The sequence below is a fragment of the Meriones unguiculatus genome (genome assembly GCF_030254825.1).
Source record: "Meriones unguiculatus strain TT.TT164.6M chromosome 13 unlocalized genomic scaffold, Bangor_MerUng_6.1 Chr13_unordered_Scaffold_33, whole genome shotgun sequence".
In the NCBI taxonomy this organism is placed as follows: Eukaryota; Metazoa; Chordata; class Mammalia; order Rodentia; family Muridae; genus Meriones; species Meriones unguiculatus.
Genome location: NW_026843645.1, coordinates 3,601,178 through 3,620,051, shown reverse-complemented (window position 1 = coordinate 3,620,051; position 18,874 = coordinate 3,601,178). Strand labels below are relative to the sequence as shown.

General features: G+C 38.7%; 2 pseudogenes; one reads left to right on the top strand and one right to left on the bottom strand.

Annotated features, from left to right (window-relative positions):
• LOC132650759 (zinc finger protein 431-like) overlaps positions 1-18,874 on the top strand; it is a 145,326-nt pseudogene that overhangs the window by 5,917 nt on the left and 120,535 nt on the right.
• Positions 15,893-18,874, bottom strand: part of LOC132650806 (zinc finger protein 665-like) — a 45,620-nt pseudogene continuing 42,638 nt past the window's right edge.

The window sequence follows — 18,874 nt, the reverse complement described above, 5'->3', positions numbered from 1 at the left end:
AGTATGCCTTATTTTCAGTACCTCATGGAAATTTCTCAAAAATTGACCACATAGTCAGACACAAAGCAAGTCTCAACAAATGCAAGAAAATAAAAATAATTTCTTGTATCCTTTCAGACCACCATAGCCTAAAACTGGACCTCAACAACAACAGAAACTACAAAAGCATACATACATATGGTAACTAAACAACTCTCTACTCAGTGAAGCTTTCTCAGGAAAGAAACAAAAAAAGAAATTGGAGACTTCCTAAAATTCAATGAAAATGAAGGCACAACATACCAAAAGTTATGGGAAATGATGAAAGTGCTCCTAAGAGGAAAGTTCATAGCACTAAGTTTCTTCAAAAAGAAGTTCTAGACAAGCAATTTAATGGCAAACCTAAAATCCCTAGTATAAAAAGTAGTCACACACAAGAAGAGAAGATGATTGGAAATATTCAAACTCAGAGCTGAAATCAATGAATTAGAAACAAAGAAAACAATTCAAAGAATCAATGTGACCAAAAGCTGGTTCTTTGACAAAATCAACAATATAGACAAACCCTTAGTAAATCTAACTAAAAGGCTAATAGAAACTATCCAAATCAGCAAAATCAGAAATCAAAATGGGGGCATAACAAGAGACACTGAGGAAATCCAAACAATCATTAGGTCATAGTACAAAAGCCTACATGCCACAAAATTTGAAAATCTAAATGAAATGGACAATTTTCTTGATAGATTCCATCTACCAAAATTAAATCAAGATCAGGCAGAAAGATTGAATAGTCCTATATCCCCCAAGGAAATAGAAGCAGTCACCACAAGTCTCTCTTCCAAAAAAAATGCCCAGGCCACATGGTTTCAGCACAGAATTCTACCAGACCTTCAAAGAAGTGCTAACTCCAATTCAACTTAAATTATTCCACAAAATAGAAACAGAAGGAACATTACCAAATTCATTCTAGATAGCCACAGTCACCTTGAAACCTAAACTACACAAAGACCCAACCAAAAAAGAGAAATTCAGACCTATTGCTCTTATGAGAATTGGTGGAAAAATATTCAATAAAATATTGGCAAACCTAATTCAAGAATATATAAAAGATATCATCCACCATGACCAAGTAGGCTTCATCTCATGCATGCAGGGGTGGTTCAGTAAATGGAAATCCATCATTTAAACAAACTGAAGGAGAAAAACCACATGATCATCTCCTTAGACATTTGACAAAATCCAACATCCATTCATGTTTAAAGTCTTGGAGAGATCAGATATACAAGTCACATAGCTAAACATAGTGAAGAAAATACACAGCAAGTCTATAGCTAACATCAAACTAAATGGAAAAAAAAAACTTACATCAATCCCACTGAAATCAGGGACAAGGCAAGGCTGCCCAAGTACTGGAAGTCTTCGCTAGAGCAATAAGACAACTAAAGGAGATCAAGGGGATACAAATTGGAATGGAAGAAATCAAAGTATCACTATTTGCAGAAGATATGATAGTCTACATGAATGACACCAAAAATTCATCCAGAGAACACCTTCAGCTGATAAACACCTTCAGCCTTGCCAGGCCACAGAGGAGGACAATGAAGTCAGTTTGGATGAGATCAGATAAGCTAGGGTCAGATGAAAGGGGAAGAGGACCTCCCTTATCTCTGGACTTGGAGAGGGGCATAGGAGGAGATGAGGAGGAGTAGGTGGAATTGGGAGGGGAGGAAAGAGGGGGCTACAGCTGGGATACAAAGTGAATAAGCTCTAATTAGTATAAAAAATAAAAACTTAATTTAAAAAATTGAACAGCAAAAAGTTTAAAGAAAAAAGTTGCACTTAGCACTTTTGGAACTGAATACAGCTGGCAGCCTTCAACAAAGATAGTGGTAAAACCATGGCTCCACCTTCTTTATCCATGAACCAACATGGTGGCTAGCCATGTGTTGCTGCATACTGTGGCCGCCAATGCAAAACAGCCATTAGGTGTCACTGATGGTGTTACTACAGCCTACAGTATAGCACTGTGGAGCATTTACAGTTCCCCATAACTAAAATTTCTAAAATTGTAATCAAATACGTTTTAGAACCAACTGCATAAAAGAACAGTACTTTAACTATTCTGGCCATACCAAACCTGTCAGCCAGAAAGAAACGGCATTAATCCATTCACTCAGGAGCTGGTGGTAGGTATATAATGGTTAACAATTACCTGAATACAACCCTGTATAACCCTATGGTAACATGGAGCTGCAGTTTTATTCTCCTGTTAAAGAGCATAAGCAGACATTTTGCATCGAATAATCTCCAGCCTTTTAAGTGAAAAACAACATATTTTACAGTTCTTTCTCAAATCATATTTGCAGGAACGCAAAACCAAAGCAAATACAGTTCATATGTCCTCTGGCTTTCTATACATACTCTGATCTTCCATAAAATTCTATATAACTTCCGGTTACTTTGGACAAGCTATTCCTTTCTTTTTTTTCTTTTCTTTTCTCTTCTTTTCCTTTCCTTTCCTTTCTTTTCTTTTCTTTTCTTTTCTTTTCTTTCCCTTTCCATTCCTTCCCTTTCTTTTCTTTATTGTCACAGTCTCTTGCCTTCTCTCTTGCTTTTCAGACAACATAAAAACCTTCATCAAAATCCTCTCAACATTTCTTTACTAAGCCATGGGTTTTTTACCATCTTGAGATGATACACTGTAAAAACTGCACTTTTCTTAATTGCTTCAAACAATATGGCTTAGTTTCATTTGGTAAAATGAATAAAATAAATACCAAGGTCTCTTGACCTTCCCAAAGGGTCAAGAAACTGTTCTATGCTCTTTGTTAGATAGCCCAAGGTCATTATTTTAAATGCCTGATAAACTTTAAAATGTGTCATAGTCTTAAACATTTAAACATTCTCCAAAACTTGTTTTTGCTATATGAAAATAAATTACTCTTTTTATGAGTAAAACCACAAAGCATAACCATAGTTTTGAAAGTCAGAATCAAATTTTAAAACCAAATTTTACCAGTGCGAACAATCCAATCTCTAAATTCAATACCAATTTAGAATGAGTCTTGTTTTCTTAGTCTAAAAGGAAACGGGATAAACAAAATTCATTTTGACTAAGAGGTTCTGTAACCACTCTTTTCCTTTGTTCTACCCCACGTGGCAATTTCAAAATGGTGGAGTCATATCACAATGCATGAAAAGCCACATGGTTGCTATTTAAAAACATCTGTGCTTCTGTAGATCTAATAAACACATATGCACACATATATGTTCTAAAGAAGAGTTTGAATTTAATCTTTAGACATATTCAATAACTGTTAAGCTATAAACAAGACATACAGAGCATATTAACCATTTAAGATCAGTCAAAAATATGAAGTGGCAATATATACATTTAAACTGAGAAAACTTCTCTTACTCCATCCAGCTGTAATTGCCCTATCAGTCTGGGAAAGCTCTCACAGCCCACCCTGCTCTTGGGTGTCCTCTATCTGTCCCACCCCGAGGCATTCTCCTACCAAAGACCAAAGGCTTCCCAGCTTATAGTGCTAGGAGCATGGGGCAAGCAAAGTCACCATAGTGCATAGCTGTTTGGTCACCTGCCTACTGAGGCCATCATAAACAAACAAACAAACCCATAAAAGAAGACAAGAAAATAATGTACCAATACAATGTATACAAAAAGAAAGGGAGAGGAAAGAAAACCCAAAGGGGTAGTGGACCATTTCTCAATGGCTCTCTTCCCTGCTCCATTAGAAGGTGGCCTTCCCCAAAATTGAGCTACATACAATTATACTAGCCTGAAATGGCAGCCTGTTATTATACCAGACCAGTTGATCTGAAATCTCAATTCCCTCAGCCCACTCCTGCCATGGGGCATTGCTGCTGCTGCCCCCACCATGATGAAAATGCACTCAACAATCATAGCTCCTAGCTGGGCAGGAGCAGTCCTGACAATTTCATTCCCAGACCCACCCTTGCATTCTCTCCCTCTGGCTGCCAGAATACCTGATTCTGCCACAGCAGTATTTTGGGAAGGTGAACAGCATGAGGGTGGAGGGGCTGAAAGGAACAAGGAGGGATTACAGCAAGTCTGTCTCATAGCATCATCACAGTCCCATACTCCAATACAAACAAACATTCATAAACACAAGGAACAAAATAGACAGACAAATGCATGCATACTTGCTGCTACACTACTGAAAACAAAACCAGAACCAAGTGTTTGGTTTTTGTTCATGGTTGGAAAGGCAAAAGCAGAAACAGGTTCTTCCTCTGGGAAAGGCACATCTGTGCCAAAGAAGTTTCTAAACACAAGGACTAAAATAGGACAGGTGCAGACTGAGTGGCCATGTAGCCAGATCATAAGGTAAGCTCAGATCCATGGAACTTTAGATCACTGCTCTGGTTTCCCTGCCACAAAAGCTCCAGAGCAGTGTGTGATTCTGAATCACCCCCCAACCTCAGGACTCTACCCAAGTGCCCACCAAAAAAAAGAAAAAAGAAAAGAAAAAGAAAACAAACAAACAAACAACAACAACAAAAAACCACAACGAATCCAGGGGTAATCCCCTGACTTTGGCAGCTGTGATTACCCTAAAGTCTTCCTCTGATCACATCCTGCTGCCATCACCAATATGAACACCTGAGGATTTTTTAGAATAGAGGACAGAAAGTAATCACACACATGCACACTTAGATACTTACGAGCCGCAATAAGACCATCTAGGTCAGGGTCGTGGAATCTTGGGGATCCTGATGAGCCCCGCAAATGTTATTCTCAGTTCATGAGACCCCAAAAGGTCACCAGGAATGGACTCCACTGAAAACATATGAGGGTTTATTTAATACAAGCTCGAGTCTGGGTCACAACAACCTCCTTGGTGAAGAGGAGGAGTATGGCAGGGTGGTCTAGGGCAACAAGGTTTTTAAAGGGAAAAGCCATAGGCAGTGAGTTACATGCCTTGGAGTTACGTGACTGTGTAAGGGAAATTTACTTTTGAAATGATTGTTTTACTTTACATGCTAAGACACTAAATGGTTCTGGTCTGAAAATCTGGTCTGGTAACCTAGCAACTATATCTCTACTGGGCAAGAAAAGAATGTGGTAGGGCTAGTTCACCCCTGAAGGTGGCTGGACATGTATACACCTGTCTGGTCTTTCTTCAGTCTTATGCTTTAAACTTTAAACCAAAGCCCCTCCCCAAAAAATTAAAAAATAAAACCTAAATTTTGATTCTTTGGTCTCTCACTGTGTAGTAATTCCTTTGTCTCAGAAATGTAAAAACTATGAAGCCCACTGGAATTTGCTTCACCCATGTGATGTAAATATGTAAATATGTATATTGATGTTTTTGCATGAACTAGGTCAGTCTGTTTTTTTGGTATATTTTACATGAGTGTATGTCAATTATCTGGCTATAAGGAGTTCCTTTTTCATCGTCCATGGAATATGTGCAAATATATACAGATTTATATATCTGATCATTTGTCTACATGTATGTATGGGAGAACAGGCCACAACAGCTGGTCAGGGAAGATGTTTTCTTAAAGGGAAGCTTGAACTTGCTACAGTTCCTGCAGAGGACATGCTAGCTGAAATCAGCATCATCATCATAAGTAAGCTTGTAGGACTTTGTTAGTAAAATTTCTTGTTTCACCCACTTTTTTCAGTGAGTGTGTGTGCCTGTGACCTCTATCTTTTCTATCCATTTCTCTTTAGATCATGGAGGGTTAATGGGACCCTAAAACTCTACCAGACCTCTGAGCCTGCCTCAGAGACAGGAAAGATGATTGCCACTGAGCCCATAGTAGCCTGAAGAGTATCTCGGGGTAAACAAGCCTGGAATTCTTTGTCAGTCTAATTAAGACCACCTGTTGTTAAGCAATAAAAACATTAGGGAAAGAGTGTCTTTGTTGTCAGAGTGACCAGAAAGCCTTAAGTGGCTCAATTGGTAAAGCACTAGGCTCCAAGTAAGGAGACTGGGGATTAACACCTAAATAAAACTGCTTTTGACTTCATCAAGATGCCCAAATCAAGTTTAGATATACAGAAAGAGACAAATATCAGTCCCTGACCCTGAATTCACATGCTTCAGTCTTTCCAAGCTGGGTATTCAATTCTGGATATTAACAATTATCAATTATTTTGAGGCTAAAATTTCATCGTGAAATTTCTTTCTTCCCTTTTCTTTCTCCAGGCCTTCCCACACACTGCCCCATGCTCACCTTCAAATCCATGGCTTCTTTCTTCATTGTTACTTCATGTGTTATATATACATGTATTTTGAAATATAAACTGCTTGTTTTTTGAAGTATATGCAAATTTATTGTCTTTAATCAGTGCTTTCAGTTCCAAAATCATGTAAGATAATTACAGACATATATACATAAACTGTGACAGAACCCTTTTCCATTTTAACTCATATTTTTAATTATAAGATGAAAATGTTTTACTGTCTTGACCACAGTAAATTACTTACAAATGATGTAAGATTGTGAAGCTTCTCTTGCTGATGAGTGAGGCTTACCTGCCATGGTAGACTCTCACCCTTGTTTGTGTCTTCTTTAGATCCCGTTTCAGTTTTGCTCAACAGCATTTTCTGGAGGGCATGGGCCACTGCCTACACTACATTTCATATGGAATAGCTGGGCTCAGACTTGGTCATCCCATCATTTTCTTCTGATTTAATCTGTATTGAAATGTTTGCTGTGTATGGTTTCTGATTTCTACATAGCAAAGCAGGTGAGTAATCAAAGTTGTCAATCCAGAATTTATGGAAGAATCTCCTGGGTACTGGGGAATGTAGGTGCCTCGAGAAAATGCTTTAAGCCAGGGATGGCTCTTTTCTTTTAACATGAGAAGATTCCTCTGAAAAAGTTTATAAAATCATTCTTATTTGATAGACTCTAAATATAATGTGTTGTTTGGCCATGTTCCACACCTTCCTTCTGGTTGAAAATATTTTGCCATAAGGAAAACACATCAATTATTTATATAACTATAGACTACCTGTATATTTGCCTGTGTATTTTGGTTCAAGTCCAGCAAATCAACACCAACTAGTACCCAAGTATCAATTAGCTGGGATTTTTTTCCGAAAACAGACACACACATAGATTGATCTTTCTTCCTTCTTTCTTCCTCCTCCACCTCTTCCTTTTTTTCTTGGACCATGTATATATGCCTTCATGTCAGCAGAGGAAGCCTTATGCACAGAGCTTACCACTGAGCACAGAGCACCTTACCTACTAAGCCTCCAGCACACCAAGCATTATTTAGTGTCCTGCCTGCTCACACACCGCTGGCCAGCAGAGGGCGCCAGAACACCCTAAACAAGGTCATGATGCCCAACCTGAGCTCAGGCGGGTTGGACCAATCCCCCCAGGATGCAGGCAGCAGTGTGGGAGTGCAGGATTGTGCATCTCTCTTTAGTCACCCCCCGCCGTCTGCGGTTCTGCCCCACGCACGAGGCGTTAGGGGACTCCAGGCAGACGGACTGACAGATGTCGGTGGACAGGGGAGGGATTGCTTGCAGTCAAATATCTGAGTCCCCCACCCCGTGTCCCTCATGAATCCTGTCCCTTATGCTGCCTATAAAGCCCCTGCGGGCTAGTCCCTAAATCACGTGCCGGGGTCCCTCAGCTTTGCTCATGGGTGGCATGGCAAAAAGCCTGGAAGTAGGCTGGGGAAGCCTCTTCACGCTACTGCAGGCCTCAGTGGCATACAGCCAACACAGCCTTTCCCCTGGTCCCTGTGTTGGTAAATCTAAGGTCTTGCCAGACAAGCTTGCAATAGCCTTTAATCCAGGCACATGGGATGCAGACACAGGGTGATCCTAGTGATTTCAATGTAAGCCTGGTTGGCAAAGACAGTCCAGGACAGTCAGGCCTACACAGAGAAACCCAGTCTTAAAAATCAAATCAGAAAATAAGATTAAAACAGAACATTTGCGCTGGGTTTGGTGGCACAGGCCTTTATTCCCAGCAGTCTAGCAGGCAGAAGCAGGCCAATCTCAGTGAGTTCAATATCAGCCTGGTCTACAAATTTAGTCCAAGTTAGCCAGGGCTAAAACAGAGAAACTCTGTCTCAAAATACCAAATCATTCATGTATATAAATTCATGCATATAAATTTTAATATATATTTAAATACATCTTTAATATATTTATTAAATATAAAGTTATTGAATGTATTAATATGAGTTAATGTTTGATAAATATATAATGTAGTTAATATATTATATATTTAATATATATCAATACATATTTGGTTTTAATCATATATATAAAATCTGAGCCAGGCATGGTGGCACATGTCTGTAATGCCAGCTCTCTGGGAGGCACAACTATGCTGATCTGCATGAGTTCAATGTCACCCTGGTCTACAAATCAAGTCTAGGACATGCAAGGGAACAGAGTCTAATAAAACAGGGTCCTTCACACCCACATATCTAGAGTTGTCTGAAATAACAGAGTGTGACTTAAACTATGTTATAAGAAAGTCTTGCCAGGCATGGTGGCACACATCCTTAGTCTCAGCACTTGAGAGGCTGAAGAAGGTGGGTCTCTGTGAGTTCAAGGTTAAACTGATTTACAGAGAGAATCCTGGACAGGCAACAATGCACAGAGACACCATGTCTCAAAAAAAGCACATTAAGTTAAATGAAATGAAATGAAAAGAAAATATCAAATCCTGGCATATTGTCACATGCCTTTAATACCAGCACTCTGGCTGGCAAAGGGGGTGGATCTATGTGAATTGAAGGCCTGCTTGGTCTAGAAAGCATGTCCAGATCAGTCAAAGCCATACAGAAAAAACTGTGTCTCAAAAAACAGCTTCCTGAGATGTAAACAAAAAAGGTTAATTTCTTTACTCATTTCTGAGGGCTCAGGTTGGAGCTGAGGACAGAGATCTACTTGAGTGGGAAAACGACCTCAGGCATGTTTCTTTCTTTCTTTGTTTCTTTGTGTGTTTTTATTTTTAAATTATTCACATGGCCCAGGATCATGTCCACTTTGGATTTTCCCAGGTGTCCCTGCTCTGTCTATACTCTTCCTCAGATCTGAAATAACTTACTCCTCCCCCATACCTAGTACCCATCAGGTTCATTTCTTTTATATTTCTTTTTTATTCACTGAACACTTCTAGTCTCTCACTCAAGGGGGAAGAAACTTTTCATTTTCCTGTAGAGACATTGAACCCTCCTAAGCTGACCAGGCTGGAAACCCAGTCCCCAGCAAGCAGCCGGAAAGAAGAAATGTTAATATTTACAAGAAATTGTGAACATCATGATTTATTGTACATAAAAACATTTTCTGGTCCTGGAATTACCATGATTAGATGAATTTTTAATGCTGTGACAGTTCAGGCAGACTGTTGGGTGAACGTTTTGAAAGGCAAATGTTGTTATAAACAAAAATGAAAATTCCAACCATTCTATTTTACCAATAAAGATTCAGGAGCCAGATGCTGCAGAGAAAAGATTCTAGCTCAGAGATGCAGATAAAGCACCCAGCTGGCCTTCCTTCTCAGCTTCAGTCGAAATGGAGAAAAAAAAATGTTCACTAGCTCAACTCATGCCCAGGAGAAAAAAAGCCAAAAATCTTGAGGCCAAAGGCTTCCTAGAAATCCCGGGGTGCTAAGGAGCTGAAGCTTAAGCTAAAGCTAAAGCAAAAGTCTGAGATAAGCCTTTCCACACTGTCTTAAATACCCCTCAACTCAAAGTCCCTCCTGCTCTTTAATGTCTGTAAGCATGTTTCTGGCTTCAATTCTTGACCTAGGGTTAACTTTAGTAAATCTTGTGTCCAGAAAGTTCTTGGATTAAAGATGTCTGCTAGAGCTGGTTGAACCATACCATAATCACCTGTTTACAATAAACAAAAATTTCTTGGATTGTAGGTGTGTGATAGGGCTCAATCACACTGATCAATAAACAGTGTTTTACCATTCACAATTTTGGGGTTCATAATGGGATCAAATATCCTGCAACATTTCCCCTTTTGGCTAAATGAAAGACTTCTCCCTCTAACATCAATAAACTATCTACTATCAGGTATAAATGACATTCACAATGTCTAGTCTGTATGTAATTAGCAAACTTGAAAAAAGTATTCTACTCTCTATCTTGATGAATCAAAAGTTCTGTACCAATTTTAGTAGGTCTATCCTCTTTTATATGTCTATATGAGTGAGTATATACAGTGTGCATCTTTCTGCTTCTGAGATAGCTCACTCGGGATGATCCTTTCCAGGTCCCACCATTTACCTGCAAATTTCATGATTTCCTTGTTTTTTTTTTTTTTTTTTTTTTTTTTTTTATTGCTGAGTAATATTCCATTGTGTAGATATACCACAATTTGTGCATCCATTCCTCCACTGAGGGGCATCTGGGCTGTTTCCAGCTTCTGGCTATTACAAATAAGGCTGCTACAAACATGGTTGAGTAAATGTCCTTATTGTGTACTTGAGCCCCTTTTGGGTGTATGTCTAGGAGTGGTATAGGTGGATCTTGAGGAAGTGCTATTCCTAGTTGAGTGAGAAAGCACCAGATTGCTTTCTAGAGTGGTTGTACAAGTTAAACTCTGTACACCTAAAGAAACTAATCAAGAGGGAGGACTCTTGCTAAAATGCTCAATTCCTATCCAGAAAGGCAAAGAGGCTGGACATCAGAAGAAGGAGAAAAGAGGGATCAATTCAGGAGCCTGACACAGAGGACCTCTGAAAGGCTCTGCCCTGCAGAATATCAATGCAGATCCTGAGACTTATGGGCAACCTTTGGGCAGAGTGCAGGGAATCTTATCAAAGAAACAGGAAACAGTAAGATCTGGAGAGGACAGGAACCCCACAAGGAGAGCAACAGAACCAAAAAAATCTGAGCACAGGGGTCTTTCCTGAGATTGTTACTCCAACCAAGGACTCTGCATGGTGATAACCTAAGACCTCTGCACATACGTAGTCCATGGCAGTTCAGTATTCAAGTGGGTTCCATTGTGATAGGAACAGGGACTGTCTCTGACATGAACTGATTGGCCTGCTCTGTAATTACCTCCCTCGGAGGGGGAATTAGCATTTTCAGGCCACAGAAGAGGACAAGGAAGCCACTCCTGATGAGACCTAATTGACTAAGATCAGAAGGAAGGAAAAGAAGTCCTCTCCTATCAGTGGACTTGGGGAAGGGCATGCATGCAGAGGGCTGAGGAAGGGAGGGATTGGGACAGGAGGAGGGAGGGAACCACGGGGGGATACAAAGTGAGTAAAATGTAATTAATAAAAATAATGATACTTAAATAATTATAAATAAAATAAATAAATAGTAAATAAATAATTAATTCTAAATTTAAAAAATTAAATAATTATAATTAAAGAAAAATTGTGGTTTTTATTTTTTGAGGTATTTCTGCATTGGGATTTTTACGTAATGAGTTATTTCATAGGTAACATGGTTTTCAAACCATGATTTTTTCCCCCCAGAAGTGTTCATAGTGTTCAGAATGGGGCAACTCATAGCAGTCTTGGAAACATTTAAACAGTTTTACTATTTTTATGTATGTCTGTGCATGGCATGCATGCCTATTGTCTGCAGGGGCCAGAAATAGGCAATGGATCTTCTGAAATTGTTCTTACACAAAGTAGCGAGATACTATGCCCATGCTGGTAAGAGAATTCAAGACTGTGGAAGTCTTATCAGTGATTTGATTTGATTTTAGTTCTTATTTTTTTTCACAATTTCTTGTTATATAGCCTGATTGAAACCCCCTTCCTCCAATCCCCCCAGTCCCACCATCCCTCCTTCTTCCTCCTCTCCCCTTTTCCTAGTGCAGGTAAAGGGGGAGTGCTTCACCATTGCCATCTCACATAGCCTGTTAAGTCCCATCAGTAGTGTATGGATCCTCTTCCTCCATGGCGGCATCCCAAGGGGTGAGTAATTAAAGAGCAGGCAATGGAGAATTTCTTTACCAAAATATATATATATATATATCACCCCAAAAAATTTACTTTAGAAATCATGAAAATAACATAATATCTTCCACAAGCCAAAAACAAACAAACAAACAAAAAACCAGACATTTTACTCTTTGGGCCATTATACTGAAAAAAAAATTTAAAAGCTTGAACATTATCACAGCTTTGAGTTTATTACTTTCATATTTATACCATTGAGAATTTATTTAGTCTTCCTACATGTGTATGAGTGTTTAATTAATGTTTTCTTGTGTGTCCCTGGTTGTATGCCCTTGCACCAACCACAGGCATGCACTGCTTTCAGGAAATTCTGAGCCTCTGACTGAGTGATCAAAATCCTTTACATGAACTGCCAGAGTTCTTAAATGAGGAGCCATCTCTCAAGACACATTATTTATTTATTAATGAAATTCCCTTTTTATTTTCCATATTATTGTCTGTTCACTCAAATGTGATCAACATGTTTGCTTATAATAATTTTATTAGTGAATCTGTTATTTAAGTGAAAGTATATTATTGTTTTATTAAAATATTTCGTTATGAATTTTTAATTTATTTTTATTATTACAATTTATTCACTTTGTATGCTATCTGTAGCCCCATCCCTCATCTCCCCCAAATCCCACCCTCCTTTCCTCATCTTCTCCTATACCCTTCCTCAAGACAACTGATAGGGAGATCCTCCCCTCCTTCCATCTGACCCTAGCCTATCAGGTCTCATCAGGACTGGCTGCCTTGTCTTGCTCTGTGGCCTGCTAGCACTGCACTCTGCTTCAGGGGGAGGTAATCAAAGAGTTCATATCAGAGATGGCCCCTGCTCCCCTTACTAGGGTGTTGACTTGGAGGCTGAGCTGCCACGGGCTCCATCTGAGTATGGGGTTTAGGTATCTCCACAAATGGTCCTTGGTTGGAGTATCACTCCTTGAAAGAAACCCTGGGCCCAGAATTTTTGATCTGTCGCTCTCTTTGTGGAGCTCCTGTCCCCTCCAGGTCTTCCCAGCTCCCCCTTCTTTCATAAGATTCCCTGTGCTCTGTCCAAAGTTTGGCTGCGAGTCTCAGCATCTGCTTGGCTACCCTGTTAGACAGAGGCTCTCGGAGGCCCTCTCTGGTAGGTCCCTGTCCTTTCACTTCTTATCCCGCTCCCCCCCCCACCCGTGTACATCACATTGGCTTTCTGGGTGAGGACTGAACGGTTTCCCGAAGGTCCTCCTTCTTGTTCTGCAAATTTTCACATGTTCATTCTGCATGATATGACTCAAAGTTCCTTATAAGTGAGTCTCTACCAGGCCTGTCTTTCTGCTTCTGGGATACCTCGCTCGGGATGACATGGGAAGACTAAATAAAATCTCAGATATAGAAATACGAAAGTAATAAACTCAAGGCTGTTAAAGTGTTCAAGCTTTACTTTTCGGAAGGGCCACTCTCTTTCTCTAGTGGCCCAAAAAAAGTAAAATGTATGTTGTTTTGCTTGTGGAAGATATTATGTCATTTTAAAGATGTGTCTAAGGTAGATTATTGGGCTGTCTTTTCTTTTTTTTTAAATAAATTCTCAGTTTCATAGAATTTATTATTTATTTATTTATTATTGATTATTTTATTGATTTTTATTACAGAGTTAATAAAATGTAATTAATAAACAACAACAACAATAATAATAGTAGTAGTAGTAGTAATAAAATAATAAAACACTTCTCAAAAAAATTTCTCAGTTGCTTGCTCCTTGATTACTCACCCCCAGTGATGTAGCCTTGCCAGGCCCCAGACAAAGAGGTTCCATGTCCTCCTTATGGACGTTAATGAGCTAGGGGAAGATGGCAATGGTGGAGAGAACTCCCCCTTTCAGTGGAATAGGGGAAGAAGATAGGGGGAAAAGGGAGGGAGGGTGCTACTGGAAGGGGAGTTGTGGAATGGGTCTCCATTAGGTAATGATTAAAAAATGAGCTCACAAGGAAGAAAGGTGGCAAAGACAAAGATTCTATTGTTCTTTGCTTTCTTTATATCATCTTTCTTTTCTTTGAGGGAGGGCGGGTACCCAGACTGGACTCAAATTTTTGCTGTCAAGTTTTGTTTTTCTAATTAATTTGTATTTTATTAATCATTTTTATTTTTTCACAATTTATTCATTGTATACCCCTTTTTAAAGGCCACTTCCTCAACTCCTACTGGTCCCATACTCCTTCCCTCTGTCCCCCAAACCCTTTCCCCTAATCCTCTCAAAGGGGGAGTCCCCCTCCTCTCCCATCCATCCACACATTATCAGAACACTACTCAGCTATTAAAATGAGGGAAATAAAATTTCTGCTCTTATTATTTCTGCATAGGCCACTGTGCTCAACTCAGAAGACTTCATACTATGAAGCTTGCCTGTAAGCTTACTGTGAAATAAACAATAGGTATAACTCAGTTTAGAGAGTCTCACCCCAAAGACACTGTTTGATTTACCATCTCACATCAAGAAACATGTGAAATTTGAAATGCTATGAAGTGTGAAACATTTTTTTCACAAGCATTTCAGAGAACGTGGTTCTCTTGTTGCCTGGAGGCTGTTTCCCACCAGTCCAGGAAGGAAGGAGGCCCAGAAGATGAGGAAGCCACCCAGAAGATGAGGAAGCTTGGAAGCCACCCAAGCATAACAGTGATCAGAACACTCTGGGAACCACCTCAGAAAGTAAGTTCAACTTTAATTCCAGAAAACAAAGGTATGTACCCCTTAGGGAGTGACTGGGATGCTCTAAGGATAGGTGTAGATAATTGTTTAAAACAGGGCATTTCAAGGATGCTTGATTTGCATTAAACAGCACATTCCTATCATGTGAAAAAGAACATGGAACCTCATTTTCCTATATTTGAAGGGAGGGGAGTAATCAGGGATCTGTGTCAAAGGCCATGTATCAAACTTGATTGATGGCATCTCTGTCTAAAGGCACTCTCCAGATGAAGTCAGGCAGAGAAAACTCACCCTTTCCATGGTTATACAACTAGGCCAGCAGCAGGGTCATACATGCAAGAGAAAGCCTCCTCCCTCACATCTCAAACTTCAGTCTGGGTTGTGATGGTTTTCAATAGAACCCCTGGAACAATAGGTATGTGTACACAAAGAAACTTCTACAGGCTACCACTGTTGTGATACTCTCAGAGAACTTCCTGGCTGGTGTTAGTTCACCATTCCCTACATATTCATTCACTGGACTAAAAGTTTCTTGTGTAAACTGAGGCAATTGAAAACAGTAAATGTTGAGAGTCAGGATTATCAATAAGTCTTCCATAAACACCTTATTATATAATACTGTTGCATGTAATTGATATTCAACATTAATTGTATTCTTTTTAAAAATAAGTTTATTTACTTTAAATTCCAATAGTAATCCCTCTCCCTTCTCTGCCCAATGACTACCCTCCGTTCCTATTGCCCCTTATTATATAGTACTGTTGCATGTTCCCTTCAGAAAAGGGAGGTCATTTCCACTGAGCTAGTTTTACAGTTCTGTTGCATCTCAGTGGACCAAAGTACACAAAGGCCTTTCCAAATTGCTTATACTCACAGAATTCCTCTCCAGTAAGGATACTTTTATGATGATGATGACTCTAGATTTGTGCAAGGCCTCACCATTTTAACACATTCATAAGTTTTTCCTCTATTATGAATCCTTTCATGATGATGAAGATTATACAAATGTGGAATGGTTTCACCATGTTAAAAGCACTCACAGTCTTTCTGTCCGTTAGGGTTTCTTTCATGAGTGTGGAGATTATTCTGAAGTCCAAAAGTTTTTTCACATCGGTTACAGTCAGACATCTTTCCAGTATGTGTTATTTTATGTATTAGGAGATGTTATGTGCAAAGGCTTTGCCACATAGTTATATTCATATGGTTTCCCTCCAGAATGTGCTGTTGTCTTAGGAGATGATTGTTACATGCAAAGGCTTTATCACACTAATTACCCTCACAAGGCTTCTCTCCACTGTGTGTCTTTTCCTGTTTTCGGAGACTACTCTGCTGTGCAAAGGCTTTATCACATTGGGTATATTCATAAGTTTTCTTTCCAGTATGTGTTCTTTTATGTCTTATGAGATGACTGTTTTCTGCAAAGGCTTTACCACACTGGTTACATTGATAAGGTTTCTCTCCAGTGTGTGTTCTTTTATGGCTCATGAGATGACTGTTTTTTGCAAAGGCTTTACCACACTGGTTACATTCATAAGGTTTCTCTCCAGTGTGTGTTCTTTTATGGCTTAAGAGAGTACTGTTTTCTACAAAGGCTTTGCCACACTCATTACATTCATAAGGTTTCTCTCCAGTGTGTGTTCTTTTATGGCTCATGAGATGACTGTTTTTGGCAAAGGCTTTACCACACTCATTACATTCATAAGGTTTCTCTCCACTGTGTGCTCTTTTATGGCTCATGAGATGACTGTTTTGTGCAAAGGCTTTACCACACTGGTTACATTCATAAGGTTTCTCTCCAGTGTGTGTTCTTTTATGGCTTAAGAGAGTACTGTTTTCTGCAAAGGCTTTGCCACACTCATTACATTCATAAGGTTTCTCTCCAGTGTGTGTTCTTTTATGGCTCATGAGATGACTGTTTTCTGCAAAGGCTTTGCCACACTCATTACATTCATAAGGTTTCTCTCCAGTGTGTGTTCTTTTATGGCTCATGAGATGACTGTTTTCTGCAAAGGCTTTGCCACACTCATTACATTCATAAGGTTTCTCACCAGTGTGTGTTCTTTTATGGCTTATGAGATGACTGTTTTGTGCAAAGGCTTTACCACACTGGTTACATTCATAAGGTTTCTCTCCAGTATGTGTTCTTTTATGCCGTATGAGCTGACTGCTTTTTGCAAAGGCTTTACCACATTGATTACATTTGTAAGGCTTCTCTCCAGTGTGTGTTCTTTTATGCCATATAAGAACAGTGATATAGGGGAAGGTTTTCCCACATAGAGTGCATTTAAAGGGTTTCTCTCCAGTATGACTGCTTTCATGCCTGCAAAGAAAATTGGCACATGTGAAAGATTTACCACAGTCATTTCATTACACTAATAAATATATTTATCTATATGAATTAATTTCATAATTTTGTCTAATGGTAAAGAAGAATCAAATTTTAAAGTTTTATCACTTTATTTACATTCACGGTATTCTCCTTCATTACGGGTATTTTTGAATATTCCTGTGATGGTAAGAGAATTTGTTATGTGGATCACTTTTATAGCATCATTTTTCTATAACAGGTTTTCTACTATATATGAAGAGTATTATAAGAATTCAGAGTTTTACCACAGCAATCCCACTCACAAATTTTTGTACTGTATGAATGATACTTCATTTACAAAGTGAGCCAGGACAAGCAGAAGTTCCAAATTCCTAGTATTCATAGGTATTTTCAGCAATATGAGTTTGCTGATAAATTCTCAGTGAAGTTGCAAAACCAATTAACAGTAACCATTTATCACATTCAGAAAATTTACTCACAGTGGGGACTACTACCAAATCAATTGTTCTTGGAGAAAGACAGGGACACTGCTTCTTTCAATATCCCTATGCTCATGTGTCTTAGAATCATTTTGACATATGATATACCAGTTTAATTTACAAAAATAATAAAGATTCCCACATTGAATTAACACAGTTCGTTTTTTGTTCATCATAGACATGTCATATAGGGATTAAGGTTTCTCCACAACAAAATTCTTGATTCTCATAAGCTGCTCCTTTCATTAAACTTTACAATGTTACTGCACGAAAATGAGTAACACTGGTTCTACTATAAATTTTTTGCTTATTAGAAGGTTTTGGACACATACTGATCACCAATTCAGTGTGTATACCTCTTACAATATCTGAGTAGATAGAATGAGACTAAACAGATTGGCAGTTCAAGTCAGTAGCTGTAATGTCCATATGATTCAAATGGTATTTTTGTTACAATATTATTTTTTTTTCTTCTATCTTAGGGGAGTGCCTTGTAAACACAAATCAGATACCTGACATTGAAGTACATGGAATGATGAGATTTTAATGATCATCAGTACGCATAAAGCAGTGCTGTTTTTACACTGTTGCTTTTCTTTAAAACTTCCAGGACACAGCCATGTGTGCTGGTACATGCCTTCAATCCCAGCACTTGTGGAGGCAGAAGCAGGCAGATCTGTGTGATTTTGAGGTCAGGCTGGTCTAACAAGCAAGTCTAAGAAAGTCACAGATACCCAGAAAAAAAATCTTTTTCAAAAACAGAAAATAAAAAGCAGCCAATAACCAAACAAACAAAAAACACCAAACTTCCAGGACACATTAAAATTTAAGATTTATATCTGTATCAACATGCACATAAAGTTACCTTTTATTACTTGTAGAACTTTGAAAATGTTCTTCAATATTATGGTCATCCCAATTGTAGCCTAAAATATAGTACGAGAAAATATATATTATTGGAAATATCATATTATTATTAAGGTAAACTTAACTCACTATCTTCTGTGACCCTTAGAACCATGCCTGATTTATTTACCACATTCCTCCTCATTCTCAATTGGAATTACAGAAGAGGATCAATAACAAAGTAAGATTTGTCTCTTTATTTTAAAAGTGAAAGAAAAATTGCAGTCTTACCTATAGAAGTGAGGTTTTCACAGGTCTCTAGCATCACATCTTTGTAGAGTTGCTTCTGTGAAGGTTCCAGCAAGGCCCACTCTTCTTGGCTGAATTTCACATGCACGTCATTGAAGGTCACGGAATTCTAAAATATGCCATACATTTGTACAACAGAAACAGTGGCAACAATATAAATTTATACTTCATTGCCAATATAATCATATAATTCTAGTGCTTCTTTAATTTATTTTCTGACACAGAAGTGCGAATGTTAGACAGTTGGGTGCTGCGCGTGATGTGAAGTAGGGGAGATGAAAAAGCCTAAAGGTTAGATTG